This window comes from Microcaecilia unicolor, chromosome 2 (assembly GCF_901765095.1).
Source record: "Microcaecilia unicolor chromosome 2, aMicUni1.1, whole genome shotgun sequence".
Classification (NCBI taxonomy): Eukaryota; Metazoa; Chordata; class Amphibia; order Gymnophiona; family Siphonopidae; genus Microcaecilia; species Microcaecilia unicolor.
In genome coordinates, this window is record NC_044032.1 from 116,475,003 (window position 1) to 116,491,721 (window position 16,719).

The 16,719-nt window shown below is 44.3% G+C and overlaps 1 protein-coding gene across 5 annotated transcripts in view; it reads left to right on the plus strand.

Moving 5' to 3' along the window:
- Nucleotides 1-16,719, plus strand: part of LHFPL2 (LHFPL tetraspan subfamily member 2) — a 382,911-nt gene that overhangs the window by 270,759 nt on the left and 95,433 nt on the right. Inside the window, exon 1 of one of the 5 annotated variants that reach the window (XM_030193242.1) lies at nucleotides 9,924-10,009. The exons of 3 other annotated variants lie outside the window; for them this stretch is intronic. The gene's annotated coding sequence lies outside the window, so the exon portion shown is untranslated. Of the gene's footprint in view, nucleotides 1-9,923; nucleotides 10,010-16,719 lie in introns of those variants that run through there. One more of the 5 variants, XM_030193241.1, reaches the window with a different exon arrangement.

A 16,719-nucleotide genomic window follows, 5' to 3' on the forward strand; every position in this document is an offset into this window, starting at 1 on the left:
CCGGAAGTGTGAAGGGGGCGAGATATCCGGTTTCCCTATGAGTGTCTGCCCCGCCCTCTCTGTAACACAGTCAGTGAAGGAAAACAGCAGAGCACGAAATCAAATCGCTGGCTCTGTAACAGTGAAGGACTCAGAGGGGGGAGGGGAGAGAGGCCAGAGGGCACGGACACACACATTCCCACATGCACACAGAAGAAAACATTGCTAGCCCCCGTTTCATTTGCATCAGAAACGGGGCTTTTTTACTAGTGTCTTATAAATTGTATTTTATAGACAGAAGCATGTGTGTGAAGACTTTTACAAGGCACTGCGGTTAGAATATGGCAGGAGTATGCTCCTAGACACATTAGAGGGCTATTTTCAAAGCTATTTATGCTGGTAAATAGCAATTTACCTGTGTAAGGCACCTTTTTACTATGCCGTATAGGCGCCTACGCTTGCCAGTTTGCAACTACTGCCCGGCTACCGCATGGCCCAGGAGGTAATTTTATTTTTTACGCACGCCCTCTACGCGTGTCAGAAAATGTCCAGTGTGCAGCACTAACCAGGCAGTAATCGGCATTGTATGCGTGTTGACGATTACCGTGCCGATTAACGCATGAGACCTTACTGCTAAGTCATTGGGTGGTGGTAAGGTCTCAGGCCCAAAATGGACACCACCGATTTTCATTTTCCCGCACGTCCATTTTCGCCCCCCCCCCCCCCAAAAGGCCTTTTTTGCAGGTGCGCTGAAAAATGAATCTGCGCATATCCAATACACGTGTCTAAACCAGCACAGGCCAATTTTCAGTGCACCTTAGTAAAAGGACCCCTAAATTTGGTATTGGAAAACAGCCCTATCTCAATGCAGATAAAAATACATTTTAACTACATTTAGGGTAGGTGCTGCTAGGGGGGGAAGAGAAGAAATTAAGAGAGGACCAAAAAAGAACATGCAAAGACTGTATTTCCAACTCTATATCTGTTATTTCCTGAAGAAAATCTACTCGTACAAGTGCAAATATTTGGGAGTACTTTCTACTTGCAACAAGGTTTACAGTGAAAATATACATGTTTTTGTTCTTTGGTGCAAAGGCTTCAGTTATAAACCACCTGTGGATTTTATCTCTGTGTGAACTTTTTGAAAACTTCCCTCCCCTACTTGTATTTTAAAAAAATGTTTGTGATTTAATTTTTAAAAATATATATGAACATAAAAAATATTATATCATTCTTCCTTTTTGTTACATTTGTACCCTGCGCTTTCCCACTCATGGCAGGCTCAATGTGGCTTACATATTGTATACAGGTACTTATTTGTACCTGGGGCAATGGAGGGTTAAGTGACTTGCCCAGAGTCACAAGGAGCTGCCTGTGCCTGAAGTGGGAATTGAACTCAGTTCCTCAGGACCAAAGTCCACCACCCTAACCACTAGGCCACTCCTCCACTTCCCTATCATAGTTTCCTTGAGGTGAAAGAGCTCTTTAGACTAAGAGTCGCTGAGGTTATCACCTTATAAGAGACCCCTGGTCAGAGTTTTCATATGATTGAGGAGGGTGGTCTGACTTCCTGAGTGCCTGACAAACCAACTTAAATGAATGAGTCAGTCGGTTGTCTTGTCTCCAAGAGACTTTTCTTCCTGTGTTTTGATCTTTTGTGGGAGTTCATAGGTCAGTGGAAGGAATGATTATACTTGGATCAAATGCAGTAATTCTTAGAGGAATAGTCTTTTCGCTGAATATGTTTGTGGACTCTGATTTCCTTTTCGGTGTACACTAGAATTTTTTTTCATTCACATTTATGCTTGTCAGGAAAACCCAAGAGATTAATGTGTAATTGTTAGGATCATGAACTTTGGACAAGTGATAATAAATAGACGCCTTTGGAAACATCTTCCTTGCATTTCTTTTGTCTTTTTGAGTGCTCTCAGCAGAACCTGGCACCACTTCCTTCCAACAGCAGAACAAATGCCAAACTGGTCTCCTTCTCCTTTGTTTATCAAAAACATATTTCACTGAATGTTTCATATTTTATACTTTTTAGAGGACATTTTAGAAAGAATTTTTCAGGCCATTATGCTAACATATGCACGTAATAGGCCTCATAAAATTATCTCCCCTATAAAAATTTCACTGTGCAATAAGGCATAATCATACTTGTACAGTATCCGCCCAATTCTGTACACTTGCGTGCACAATTTCACGCTTACCATGCAAAGTTGCACATGCAGGTTGTAGAATAATGTCTGTTGCGTTTGTCACTTAAAGGCTTTGGGGCCCTTTTTATTAAACCTTAGTACGTGCTAACTGCTAAGAAACCATATAGATACAAAGGGGTGAATTCTATATATGGTGCCGAAAAAAGCGCTATTCTATAAGCCGCGCTAAAAATTAGGTGTTTATAGAATAGCGCTAACGCCCGGGAATCACACCTAACTTTAGGTGCGGCCATTTGCACTAACTGAAACGTGGTGCAAATGTACGTGCCTAAATTAAGCATGTATCCCCCCTTATTCTATAACAATGTGCGTCAATGCTAGGAATGCCCCCATTCCACCCATGAGACTCTCATTTCCTTACTCACTTTTGTACTCGAGCATAACATTTACAGATCCCACGCCTAAATTTACACATGTAAATTCTAATTTAATCTAATTAGTGCCAATAATTGGTTAACAAGCCAGTTGTTGGCACTAATTAACTTCTTATTCAATTAAATTGTGCACGCAAATTGGATGCATGCCCAAATGTGTGTGCACAATTTGTAGCTAATTTTATAGAATTCGAGCAAAAATGGGCTTTGTGGCATTTAGGGGACTTTTTACTAAGTGGCCTGCGCTAGTTTGGGTGCATGAAATTGGTGTGCGCTAGGCCACTTTTTACCGTGGCAGGAAAAGGGCCTTTTTAAAAATGGGGAAGTAAATGCCCATGTACCAATATTAAAATTAGTGCATGCCTATTAACTGCCTGGGCCCTTACTGCCACCTATTTAGTAAGCAGTAAGGGCTCACATGCTATTCGTGCAGTAATTGGGCAGCGCATGGTAATGTGGCGGCACTGCCGATTACTGCTGTGAATGCTTCCCCCCCATGGTAGAAAATAGAAATTTATTTTCTACCACGGGAAACTGCGCATGCCGGGCTCCCACGCTACCCCAGAAGTAGGGCCGATTTGGAGCGTGTACCCATGTGGTAACCCTACTGCAACTTAGTAAAAGGGCTCCTTAATTAGCTGCTAATTGACATTAATGACCAATTACAAGCATCAATTACTCTTAATTGGCGCTAATCATCAATAATTAGCAGTTACACCAGGGGCATAGCCAGACCTCAATGTTTGGGGGGTATGGATCTCAAAGTGGGGGGGGGGCACAGTTTGACCCGCCTCTCTGCCGCAACCCTACATACCTTGGCTGGCAGGGGTCCCCAACCCTCGTCAGCTGAAGCTTTTCTCCAGTACTCTTCTTTGCGCATTGTCTGCCCTGCTTCCCCTCACGTCACGTGCGTGCTCGGTTTTAGTGAAACTCAGCATGCACAAAGTGTCACACTAAACTGAACATGCATGTGACGTGAGAGGAAGCAGGGCAGGCAATGTGCAAAGAACAGTACTGGAGAAAGGCTTCAGCTGGCGAAGGCTGGAGACTCCTGCCAGCAAAACCAGGAGCCCCAGATCCAATTTTGGGGGGCCCAGGCTCCCAAGGCCCCCTGTAGCTTTGCTGAGTTACACATGTAACTACCATTAGTTGGTATTCTATAAATTGCATGCGTAAAATCCTGAGCTAGCGCTGGAAATGCTGCGCACTGGGAGTGGAACTACCACCAGCGTCCGCATTGGGCCGGTAGTAGCTCCAGAATGGCACGTGATAAGCCTGCGGTGGGCTTACTGCTGCTTAGTAAAAGGGCCCCTAACTGCCTACAGTTAGGCGCTAGAATTTAAGCCAGCCATTGAGCTAGCAAAAGTGCTTACACCTAAAGTTCGGTGCACAACTTTAGATTTATGCTAGAATTTTATAAGTGCAATTGCGCACACCATTGCTGTTATAGAATCCGCACTTAGAGCACATTATCCTGGCATCTAACTTTATGCGATCTCTAGAGAATTACCTCCATGTGACTTTAGAATAGGTGTGTTCAGGGGAGGAGTGTGGGTGGGGCCACCTTTTATCCACATATTTTATATTGTCATGGGATATCTGCAATATAAGCTTTGAAAAGTCCCAGTTCAACACTCCGCTTGCTCTTTTGCAGTTCTTGCACACGCTTCCATGAGGAAGTCACCACTGCTGTCACCAGAACTTCCTCCAGTGACACAGTTCATACAGAGAAGCAAATTCCCAAAAACACTGCCTTATCTTCAGCAGCTATTTATTCACACAGTACTCAGTTCAATTATTTCACCACTAGGGTGTCCTTTTTCTCCTCAAAACACTGCCTTTCTCCATGCCACTTCTCTAGGAGTCTTTTAATGGAAACACAGACAATCCAATGTCTTTCTCTTGTCATTTTTGTTCAAACACCAAACATTAAAAGCACCGGGTTCAACAAAAATACAGGCTTTGGTTTTTCTGATTTTTGTCAAGGCTGTGCAGCCCTCCTTCCGCCCCATTATTTGCAATCACACTGGAACCGCCTGCAGCTGCTGTTGACCCTTTCAAACAAAAACCTTCCAGCCCAGATTTCTGTACAAAAATAAAGATAGCACGATAATGTTCACAAACTTAACTTCATAGGTTCAGTGGGATTGAGGTCTCCTGCCCCTTCGGTCTCCAAGCAGTTTGTCTCCTCCACCTCCATCCAGTAGCGTTCTTAGGGGGGGGGGATGGTGGGTGCGGTCCGTCCCGGGTGCACGCCGCTGGGGGGGTGCCGCGCGCCTGTCCGCTACGTTCGTTCTGTGTGCCCTCTGCCCTGGAACAGGTTACTTCCTGTTCCGGGGCAGAGGGAACATGGAAACGAACGAAGCGGACGGGCGCGCGGCACCCCCCCCCCCCAGCGGTGTGCACCCGGGGGGTGTTCTTTCGCCGGGGGGTGTCCTTTCACCAGGGGGAGGGTCGCGCTGCACCCAGGGAGGCAGGGCGCATCGGCGATCTGCCCCGGGTGTCAGCCCCCCTAGGAACGCCACTGCCTCCATCTCTACTGAGGTTTCATCTGGTTTAAAAGGTGTCTGCTCACAGTTCATGGGCTCAAGATCCTCCCCTTTCTGTCTCAACCTTCTCCCTTCTACTTCCATCCCTCTATTAGGCTGAGGGACAAAGAGAAGGACAGGCACACACACCCTTAACAAAAACCAGAAAGGCCAAGTCTGCATTTTTGTTGAACCTGGTGCTTTTAATGTTTGGTGTCTGAACAAAAATAACAAGAGAAAGACATTGGATGTTAGAGAAGTGGCATGGAGAAAGGCAGTGTTTTGAGGCCCTATATGTTCCATCTTTGCTTATACCCTACTCTGTCAATTAAAATGTTCTATTACTTATTGTGTTGGCATTGTAATGTAGCATACTATGCCATACTTTGTATTGTTATTTGAATATTTTTACTGCTGTAATTGCCTATTGCTCATGTTTGATTTATTCTTACTGTACACCGCCTTGAATGAATTCCTTCAAAAAGGCGGTAAATAAATCCTAATAAATATAAATAAATAAATAAATCCCACGGTCTGAATATTGGTCCATTTGTCTTTAACTTTGCACATGATCCTGCTGTTCTCTACCTTAGGAAATCTGAGACCTTTTTATATTCTGCAGTTTCTTAGCTTAGAATCTAATAGGCAATTCACGGTTAAAAACTACATTGCTGCTCAGCTGTGGTTTCATTTAGTGTGACTATGACTCACCAGTAATATGAGGAAGAAAAAGGACTTTCCCTTGTCTTTGTGTCTGCCTCTTTGCATTACAAAAATATTCACTGCAGCAGGGAAAACTGTATAATCCCAGTGAGAGTATGGGACTCAGTTTTCTGGATCCTGCTTTTCCACAGTTACACTGCAGAAGTGTTTAGTTCACCCTAAATTTGGTGTGCACCAGGAGGGAAAGCTTAAATAGCAGCTATAATAGAAACAGAGGTCAATTCAACCATTTTCAGCTGGGAAAAAAGTCAAAGGTGAACAGCAATACGATTAAGTCAGCAAATAAAAAATGTTTGTTATTCACGCCCACAACAAGGCCTGTTCAGGAGGCCAAATATGTCCAAAAAAGTGGCACAACCAGCTTGAAGCCCAAAAATACTTTAACTACCTCATTTCCCTCTGGATGATTCTCAGTATCCTTTTCTCTGCTGACCTGTGTCTCCTATAGAAAAAGGCATAGTGGCCACTCTAAGGGGGTCTTTTACAAAGGCACGCTAGCGTTCTTAGCGCACACTAAAATGTGTTAAACACTAAGATGCCCATAGGAATATAATGGGTGTTGTAGCATTTAGTGCACGCTAAAAATTAGCGCGCACTAAAAACGCTAGTGCGCCTTTGTAAAAGGGGCCCTAAGAATGGACAGTCTCAGTACAACCTAAGGGGTCCTTTTGTTGAAGCTAGCAATCACTAACAGAATTAATGCTCGCTGAAGACTGCGCATCCTATTTTATACCTGTGGGCCACATGGCACTTAGCGCACGCTAAGCTTTAGTAAAAGGTCCCATAAAATAATTATTTGCCTCAACTCCATAAGCATCAATAAGAACCCCCCCCCCCCCCCCCCCCCCCCCCGTGTTTATACTTACAAAAAATGCTTATTACTGTCAGAAAATAAACCACTGGCATGCAAGGATGGCATATGCCTAAATGAACCCTTCCCCCCTCCCCCCCACCACACACACATACATACTGGTTATTATCTCTATATCTTGTGTTTTGTATCTCTTTCTCAAAAAGTCATTTCCGTGAAGAGACAGCATCGATAAGGAACTAGACACACAACATGCCACCCTCAGCATCTTATAAGAACATATCCTTCCACACAGAGCTACAAGGCTAGAGCCACTGACTAGTTGAACCTCATCTGTTGCAAAAAGGGCTCTACCACTGCATCACTTCTCTGTATCCCCAGCAGTTATGCCTTAGTGGAAGACTAGCCTAGTGGTTAGAACACCGCATTTGACATCCAGGTGAGCCCAGTTCAAATTCTACTGCTGTTCTTTCTGATCTTGGGCAAGTTGCTGAACGTTTGATTGCCTCTGATACAAAATAATTAGATTATGAACCCAACAGGGAAATTACCTAGTGTCAATATTGTGTATCTGGATTTTCAAAAGGCATTTGACAAAGTACCTCATGAAAGACTCCAGAGGAAAGTCGTGGGATAGCAGGTAGTGGCCTATTGTGGATTAGAAACTGGTTAAAAGATAGAAAACAGAGAGTAGGGTTAGTATTCTCAATGGAGAAGGGTTGATAGTGGGGTTCCCCAGGGGTCTGTGCTGGGATCGCTGCTTTTTAACATATTTATAAATGATCTAAAGTTGGGAGTAACTAGTGAGGTAATTAAATTTGCTGACAATACAAAGTTATTCAAAATTGTTAAATCGCAAGAGGATTGTGAAAAATTATAAGAGGACCTCACAAGACTGGGAGCCTGGGCATCTAAATGGCAGATGACGTTTAATGTGAGCAAGTGCAAAGTGATACATGTGGGAAAGAAGAGCCCAAATTATAGTTATGTAATGCAAGGTTCCACATTAGGAGTCACCGACCGGGAAAGGGATCTAGGTGTCATTGTTGATGATATGTTGAAACCCTCTGCTCAGTGTGCTGCGGCTAAGAAAGCAAATAGAATATTAGGTATTATTAGGAAAGGAATAGAAAGCAAAAATTAGGACGTTATAATGCCTTTGTATCATTCCATGGTGTGACTGCACCTCGAATATTGTGTGCAATTCTGGTCACCAAATCTCAAAAAAGATGTGGAGGGGCATTTTCGAAAGGGACGTCCACGTTTCGATTTGGACGTCCTTGCAAAACGTCCCGATACAGGGGCGGGGAAACCCGTATTTTCGAAACAAGATGGACGTCCATCTTTTGTTTCGAAAATACCGTCAGGGACGTCCAAATCCTTAAATTTGGTCATCCTTAGAGATGGACGTCCCTAGACATGGACGTTTCTAATTTTCAGCGATTTTCGAAACCAAGGACGTCCATCTCAGAAACAACCAAATGCAAGCCATTTGGTTGTGGGAGGAGCCAGCATTTCTAGTGCACTGATCCCCCTGACATGCCAGGACACCAACCGAGCATCCTAGGGGGCACTGAAGTGGACTTCATAAATTGTTCCCAGGTACATAGCTCCCTTACATTGTGTGCTGAGCCCCCCAACCCCTCCCCCAGAACCCACTACTCACAACTGTACACCACTATCATATCCCTTATGGGTGAAGGGGTCACCTAGATGTGGGTACAGTGGGTTTTGGAGGGCTCGCTGTTTCCTCTATAAACGTAACAGGTAGGGGGGATGGGCCTGGGTCTGCCTGTCTGAAGTGCACTCACCCACTAAAACTGCTCTAGGGACCTGCATACTGCTGTCATGGACCTGAGTATGACATCTGAGACTGGCATGAAATATTTTGAAAGATGTTTTTTGAGGGTGGAAGGGGGTTAGTGACCACTGGGGGAGTAACGGGAGGTGATCCCCAATTCTCTCCGGTGGTTATCTGGTCAGTTCAGGCACCTTTTTGTTCCTTAGTCGTAATAAAAACAGGTCTGGGTGAAAACGTCCAAGTGTTCATCAGGGATGTCCTTTTTTTCGATTATGGGTCAAGGACGTCCAGGTGTTAGGCACGCCCACCTTCGCTATGCCTCCAACACGCCCCCCTTGAACTTTGACCATCCCTGCGACAGAGTGCAGTTGGGGACGTCCAAAATCGGCTTTCAATTATACCGATTTGGATTACCCTGGGAGAAGGACGTCCATCTTCCGATTTATGTCGAAAGATGGATGTCCTTCTCTTTCGAAAATGAGCCCAATAGTGGAATTAGAAAAGGTACAGAGAAGGGCGATGAAAATGATAAAGAGGATGGGACAACTTCCCTATGAGGAAAGGTTAATGCGGCTAGGGCTCTTCAGCTTGGAGAAAATACAGCTGAGGGAAGATCTAATAGAAGTCTATAAAATAATGAGTGGAGTAGAACGGGTAGATGTGAACCGCATCTTTAATTTTTCCAAAAATACTAGGACTAGGGGGTGCGCAATGAAGCTAGAAAATAATTGCAGAATATTGTACATATTGGTTTATGGCAGCCATTTTTTTATGTTGTTTGTGTTATCAAATTTTAGAACCTTTTGGGTTCATATTTGTTTTCTTATACAAGATTTTGGTCCTCATTTATTTTAATCTTCCATTTGCATAAATTATGATGTTTTGTGTGTTTTTAATTTAATTATCTACTATATTATTTTATGAATGTAAATTTTTGTGCAGTTTGTATTTACGATTATACTTTTGTTATTTCTGTGTTTTTATGTTAGACCCCTGAGGGAGGCGTTTGTGCGCCGAAACACAGCCCATGTTGGGTCTTTCTAACAATAAAGGACGGTACTTATCTCCTTCTTGAAGGCCCAGTGTTGCTTTTTTGTTCTTGTTATATTGCTTTTAAATACATTTAGAGAAGGTGTGTCAGTGAATCTGATGATGGTCTATGCTATAATTTATGTTGCAATAGATGGTGCTTTCCTTGATGTTAAAGGGCAAGCTGGCCAGGATTCTGATGCCCAAGATAAACAGCTGCCAGACTGGCAGATATTATCATATGTAAACAAAAAGAAAATACTGATTGAAAAAAAAAAACAACTCTGTTTTCCATGCTGCCCTAGAAATTGCACAGAGTTCTGGCCCAGTACCAAACACACAAAATTCCATAAAGATGACCTAAAGGCCAGTCACCCTCAGTATCAGAGTTTCTAGTAACACAAAGTCAGACCTCACATCAAGTCTGCATTTGAAGAACGAAGGCTTCATCATATCTTTCTCAGGCCTTCTGCCCTCTCCAGCTAAGTGTTTCTATCTAAGAGGGGTGAGGCCTTACTGTACTTCTTGGCAGTGGTTCCCCATGGGTAAGTTGCCTCGAATGTTTGCAGCTGACTTCCGTTGCAACTGTTTGAAGGGCTGTCAAGGTTTGCCTAAAACCAGTGTGGGCTTTATTTATCCAGTCACATTATCCTCACACAGTTTTAACCTAAGTTCTGGTCTCAGAACTTTGCATATAGTTTATAGTTTATTTACATTTGCTAAACCGCCTTTATTGACTAGCGAGTCAAGGCCGTGTACAGACTAAGACAAAAATAATGAAAGGAAAAACAATTGAGGATAGAAAAGTTCCTAAAACACCCATTACATTGAACAGTAGATGACTGAGATAGATAACATAATAAATGGACACTGGACACAATCAATAAAGAAAATTCCTCAGTCAGTTATGTACAAATCTTACTGAAAAATACAATATGACAATAACACTGAAATAGCATTTTCTATGAATATATAGTATTATCCGCAAATGCATCATCCACTAATTATTCCAAAAGCCTGCTCAAATTGCCAGGTTTTTAATGGCAACTTTAAATTTCTTGAGTGACAGTTCCCTCCAATAGCGTTGTTCCAAATGAAAGGGGCTAAGAAGTAAAAACCTGAGGGGCCCTTTTACTAAAGGGTTGGCGCATGACAACAGGCTTGCTGCACGCCAACCCAGAACTACTGCCGGACTACCGCAGGAGCCTTGCGGTAGTTCCTACCCCCAGTGTGTTTCATTCTGGTGCTACAAAAATATTTTCAATTATATAGTGCCGTGCTTACCAGATGGTAATCGGCGCTGCCTGGTTACTGCCACGTTAGTGCGGGAGTCCTTACCGCCACCTCAATGGGTGGTGGTAAGTGCTCCCCCCAAATTGGCCGTGCGGCAAGTTATTCACTTACTGCAGAACCATTTCTTCTCCCGATAAAAGACAGCCTTTTACCCGCTGCAGTAAAAGGGGGTCTCAGCGAGGGTCAAAAACATTACTGGAGCTACTACTATAAATCATTTCATTAAGAGAACCCCTGAATGCCTAATGGATTTTAATTTATTTATTTAGATTTTGCTCACACCTTTTTCAGTAGTAGCTCAAGGTAAGTTACATTCAGTTACAATGAATATTTCTCTGTCCCAGGAGGGCTCACAATCTAAATTTGTACCTGAGGCAATGGAGGGTTAAGTGACTTGCCCAAGATCACAAGGAGCAGCAGCAGGATTTGAATTAGCCACCTCTGGATTGCAAGACCAGTGCTCTAACCACTAGGCCACTCCTCCACTCCAAGTGCTGGTCTAGGTAGAACCAATCTGTCATTATTTAGTGAACAGAGGATACAAGTAGGTACATATGGGATAGTCAATGGCTATAGGTAAGAAGGAGTACACATCCAGACAGCCTTAAAGGTAAGAAGTGGCATGTTGAATTTGATTTTAAACCAGGGTTGTAGCTAGACTTCGATGGGAAGGGGGGCCAGAGCCCAAGATGGGGGGGGGGGGGCACATTTTGGCCTGCCTCCCTGCTGCTGCCCTGCCGCGTCACCTCTTCCCACCGCTGTTCCTCCCACCGCCGCTGCTCCCCCTCCCACCACCACTGGAAGGTACTGCCTCTGCCTACCTGCCACCACCACTCCCCCCGCTGCCGCCGCTGGAAGTTACCTTGGCTGGCTGGGGTCCCCAACCCCCACCAACTAAAGCATTTGTCTCGTGCTGGTCTTATATTGCTGGCGCCCCATCATGCTTTCAGCGCCGTGCACGCTTGTTTTAATGAAATTGAGCATGCATCATATTGAAAATGTCCCTCTATGTATGTTACGCACAGTGCTATAAGGGGTCTGGTAAAAAGTGGCCTGTGGTAGTGTGGGCACAAGTTTTTTTAATGGGGGCAATAAATGGCTGTTTGCTTAAACTAAAAGTAGCATGTGGATATTTACTGCCTGAGCCCTTACCACCATCCATTGACCTAGCAGTGAGGGCTCACGCACAACAAACGGTACTCATGCAGTATGTGCCGATGTGGCCGCATTATTGATTATTGCCGGGAACACCCCCTGCAGTAGAAAATAGAAAAATATTTTCTACCGCGGGAAACAGTGTGTGCCACCTTCGAAATTATCACCGCGTGGGCACGCTAACTGGGTGGTAGCCCTACCTCTGCTTTGTAAAAGGGCCCCTAAGATAGCACATATATGCCATAGCACATAACCGTGTGATCAGAGCTTGGAAGGGGCATGGATGTGTCTCCAACATATGCACCTATCTTATAGAATACTACAAGTTACATGCTTTGCATGGCACACTTAGGTACGTTCTCTTAGGTACGTTCATTTATGTCTGCCATTGACCTGTCATAAATGGTCGCACCTAAATTTAGGTGTGCCAATTCGGATTTACACCAATATTCTATAATGGTATCTTGGCACACAGATGCCATTCTTTATTATTTATTTATACCTCGCTTTTTACCACATAAAGCAGCCTCTAAGCAGCTTACAATGAACTAAAGAAACAATTACAATGACAGTAGAGAGGGTAGAGGGAATGGAGGAAGAAGGGAAGGGAATATAAATACAATATTTAAACAAATAAGTAGGGAAGGAAAAGAAAACAAAAAGAAGAGAAAGTAAGGAGTCCAAAATCAGGTCTTGACTCGCTGAGACACATTATAGAATTGGTGCCCAGCATCAGCACACCTTACTGGAGGTGCCAAGTTATAAATTGTCCCCTTGGTGAGCAATAAAAGACTTTCTCTGCAGTAATTATATGAGAATATGCCCCAACACAGTTTTTTGCAGAAGCTTTCCGTCTATTCCACAGTAATTTGGGCATTTACCAGGTAGTAACTGCAAAACTTTACCATACTTTAATAAAAGGGTGCCACATGTCTTTATAAAATAGCCTCCCAAAACCCAAAACAAACATTTATACCTGCTCAGTAGCTGGTGTAAATTTGTGACCATCTCTGGAAAAAGGTGACTAAGGGGCCCTTTTACTAAGCCACGTAAGACTCTACGCATTCCCAACGCACACCAAAATGGAGTTACCACCCGGCTACTGTGTTGCTGTTGTGGTAATTTCATTTTTGGTGTGCGTTCAATGCGCAGCAGAAAAATAATTTTTTTTTCCGGATGTGCGCCAAGTGGCATTTGGGGCGCATAGGTCATTACTGTCTGGTTACTGCGTGCGACTTTACCGCAAGGTCAATGGCTGGCGGTAAGGTCGCAGTCTCAAATGGATGCGCGGCAATTTTGATTTTGTCGCACGTCCGTTTTCGGCAAAACTTTTTAAAAGGGTTTTTTTACAGGCGCACTGAAAAATGGATCGGCGCGTGCCCAAAACCTGTGCCTACACTACCACAAGCCATTTTTCCAGCGCACCTTAGTAAAAGACCCCTAAAATAGCAAACCCAAAATGAGAATGGCCGATTTTTTTATGTCATGGGCCCTTAAAGGTTCTGAAAAAGTTACTTGTTTGAACTTCAGTAACATTTTTATTTTTTCACATAAAACGGTGGGATTTGGATTGTTGTATTATAAATTGTTTGCTCTAACAGAATTCATTAAAACTTCATTTTTTTGTTTCTGGTGACTTTAGTCATCTTTTCCCAGAGATGGTCCCATTTGTGCGCATACGCATGTATTTTATAAATGTATACTTTGCAACACCACTTGCATTCCATCCAAACTTTCCCCAAGCACGCCTACATTCCGGTTTCATAAAAGTAAGCACCGACATTCTCTTCACCTGTGCATAAGGCGGCATTTCACATCAGTGGCGTAGCTATGTGGGGCCACAGGGGCCTGGGCCCCCATAGATTTGTCCCTGGACCCCCTACCAACGACCCTCTCGACTCCCCTCCCATCGCCAACCCTCCCCCTTCACTGCCATCGCCTACCTTTGCTGGCGGGGGACCCTAACCCCCGCCAGCCAAGGTCCTCAATGTGCAGGACGTCAGACTCACAGAAACAGAACGAAGCCTTGTGCCGGAAGAAGAGGAACTCGGCTGGCGGGGGTTGGGGTCCCCCGCCAGCAAAGGTAGGCGGAGGCGGGGGAGGGTTGGCGGCAGGAGGGGGGTCAAGACTCTCGGCGGGGGGGGGTCAAAGTTGTTGTTGGGGGGGTCGGCAATGGCGGGGGGACTAAAATGTGCCCCCTCACCTCGGGCTCTGGATCCCCCTCCCGCCGAAGTCTGGCTAAGCCCGTTTCACATTTTAACAATTTTTATTGAGAATAAAATATAAGATAATCAATACAATAGAGTCTTCTCATTTTTTCAAGAATGTACCAACACTCTCCCCCTCCCCTAATTCCACCTATACCCATTTTGTTTCCCCCTCCTCCTCAAAAAAATAAAACATATTTAAGACAGATGTACAAATTGAAATTGAGATACATGGACAAATGGATGTTTGTGCGCTGGTTATGTGCAATAGGAGCATCCATTGTGTGTTGAGATTACAGCAGCTGCATTCTTTTGTTTCCCATTTCTAACTATAGAAAGGGAAAGGGACTTGATAATACTGCCTTTCTGTGGTTTTTGCAACTACATTCAAAGCAGTTTACATATTACGTACAGGTACTTAGTTGTACCTGGGGCAATGGTGGATTAAGTGACTTGCCCAGAGTCACAAGGAACCCACTTCCCCAGGATCAAAGTCTGTTGCACTAACTACTAGGCTACTCCTCCACCATCAAGAGTCCATACATGTGTAGGTTGTAATGTACTTACTTTGTCATTAGCCATTTCCACAGATAATTCTGGCAGGATGAGAGGTGATGTAATCTTACCCTTTGAAGCTTCACATATGTGATTCGCTTCCTCTTCTGTAATTATAGATGATAACAGATCCAAAACAGGGTCAACTCGTTCTCCTGGATCTAATTGCACTCCTCTGCTTTAACAGTATAGAGTTAATTTCATTAAGCAATTGCTTGCTATAGTAGCATATTTATACACACCAGTCAGTCAAACTCCGTAAAGGGGAGTGGGTTGACTTTATTATTGCCAGAGCCATTCCAGTAATAGGATGTGTGTGTTTAAGGGAACAAACCATTGCACCACAAATCTTCTCACACTCTGACCATTTTGCCTCTACCTGATCCTGTAACCTTGATCCCATAGATACTAGAGCCAGAGTCTTAGTACCAGGAGGATATGCTTGCCATAGGGGCCCTTTCAATAAGCAGCATAGGCATCTATGCACGCCCAACGTGCGCCAATTCTGAGTTACCGCCCGGCTACCGCGTGGCCTGTTTGGTAATTTCATTTTTTACGCGCGCCAGAAGATATATTTTATTTTCTGGCGTGTGGCGAAAATCAGGCGGTAACTCTGACTTGACGCGTGTAGGCAATTACTGCACGGTTAACGCTAGAGACCTCACCACTAAGTCAATGACTGGAGGTAAGGTCTCAGATCCAAAACGGACGCGCAGCAATTTTTGTTTTGCCGCACATCCATTTTCGGCAAACATTTTTGCAGGCTCACTGAAAAATGGATCTGTGCGCACCCAAAACCCGCGCCTACACTACCGCATGTCATTTTTCAGCGCACCTTAGTAAGAGGAACCCATAATGTGTAAGACAAAGCATTGTCTGTACACCGTGGCCTTAAAATGAATGGTCATGTTGGATCTGAACTTCTCAGTAGACGACCATGCAACACTGCTTCTCTCAGTGTGTCAGAAGCTACTTGACACTCCTGTCTAGTCGAACACTCGATTTTTCTTTGTTAGAGCCACCAAACGTTTTGCAATCTCTGCAAAGTCATGTACAGGGTGGTGGAACATAAATGTTTGTTAGCCATTTTAGAAACATACATGTTAGGCTGTCACAGAGTGAATACAGAAAACAAAAGAGGGATCAAGGGTATACAAACCAAACCAAAGCAAAAAAAAAGCACACAAGGGATTTCAAGACTGTCACAGAGTCCAATATCCTTGCCAGTTTCACATTGAGTGGGGACAGCAACCACTGGGGATTGGGACTCCTCCTTTGGTGGACCTTTCTGAAACCTAGATATTATGGGTATCAAGTGTAAATCCCAATGTTGCTCTTTTTGGACAGAGACATGCATTCCCCTTCTGTTCAAGTGTACAGCGCTGCATATATCTAGTAGCGCTATAGAAACGATAAGTAGTAGTAGTGAAGTAGTCAGCAAGTATTTTTTCATGGAGAGAGTAGTGGATGCTTGGAATGCCCTCCCGCGGGAGGTGGTGGAAATGAAAACGGTAACGGAATTCAAACATGGGTGGGAAAAGCATAAAGGAATCCTGTGCCGAAGGAATGGATCCTCAGGAGCTTAGTCAAGATCGGGAGGCGGGGCTAGAGGTTGGGAGGCGGGGATAGGGCTGGGCAGACTTATACGGTCTGTGCCAGAGCCGGTGGTGGGAAGCGGGACTGGTGGTTGGGAGGCAGGGATAGTGCTGGACAGACTTGTACGGTCTGTGCCAGAGCCGGGGTTGGGAGGCAGGGCTGGGGAGGTGAGGATAGTGCTGGGCAGACTTATACGGTCTGTGCCTGTGCCAGAGCAGGTGGTTGGGAGGTGGGGCTGGTGGTTGGGAGGCGGGGATAGTGCGGGGCAGACTTACACGGTCTGTGCCCTGAAGAGCATAGGTACAAATCAAAGTAGGGTATACACAAAAAGCAACAAATATGAGTTATCTTGTTGGGCAGACTGGATGGACCGTGCAGGTCTTTTTCTGCCGTCATCTACTATGTTACTGTGTAAATGGAGAATACATGTTTATTTTTGTGGCTGCTCT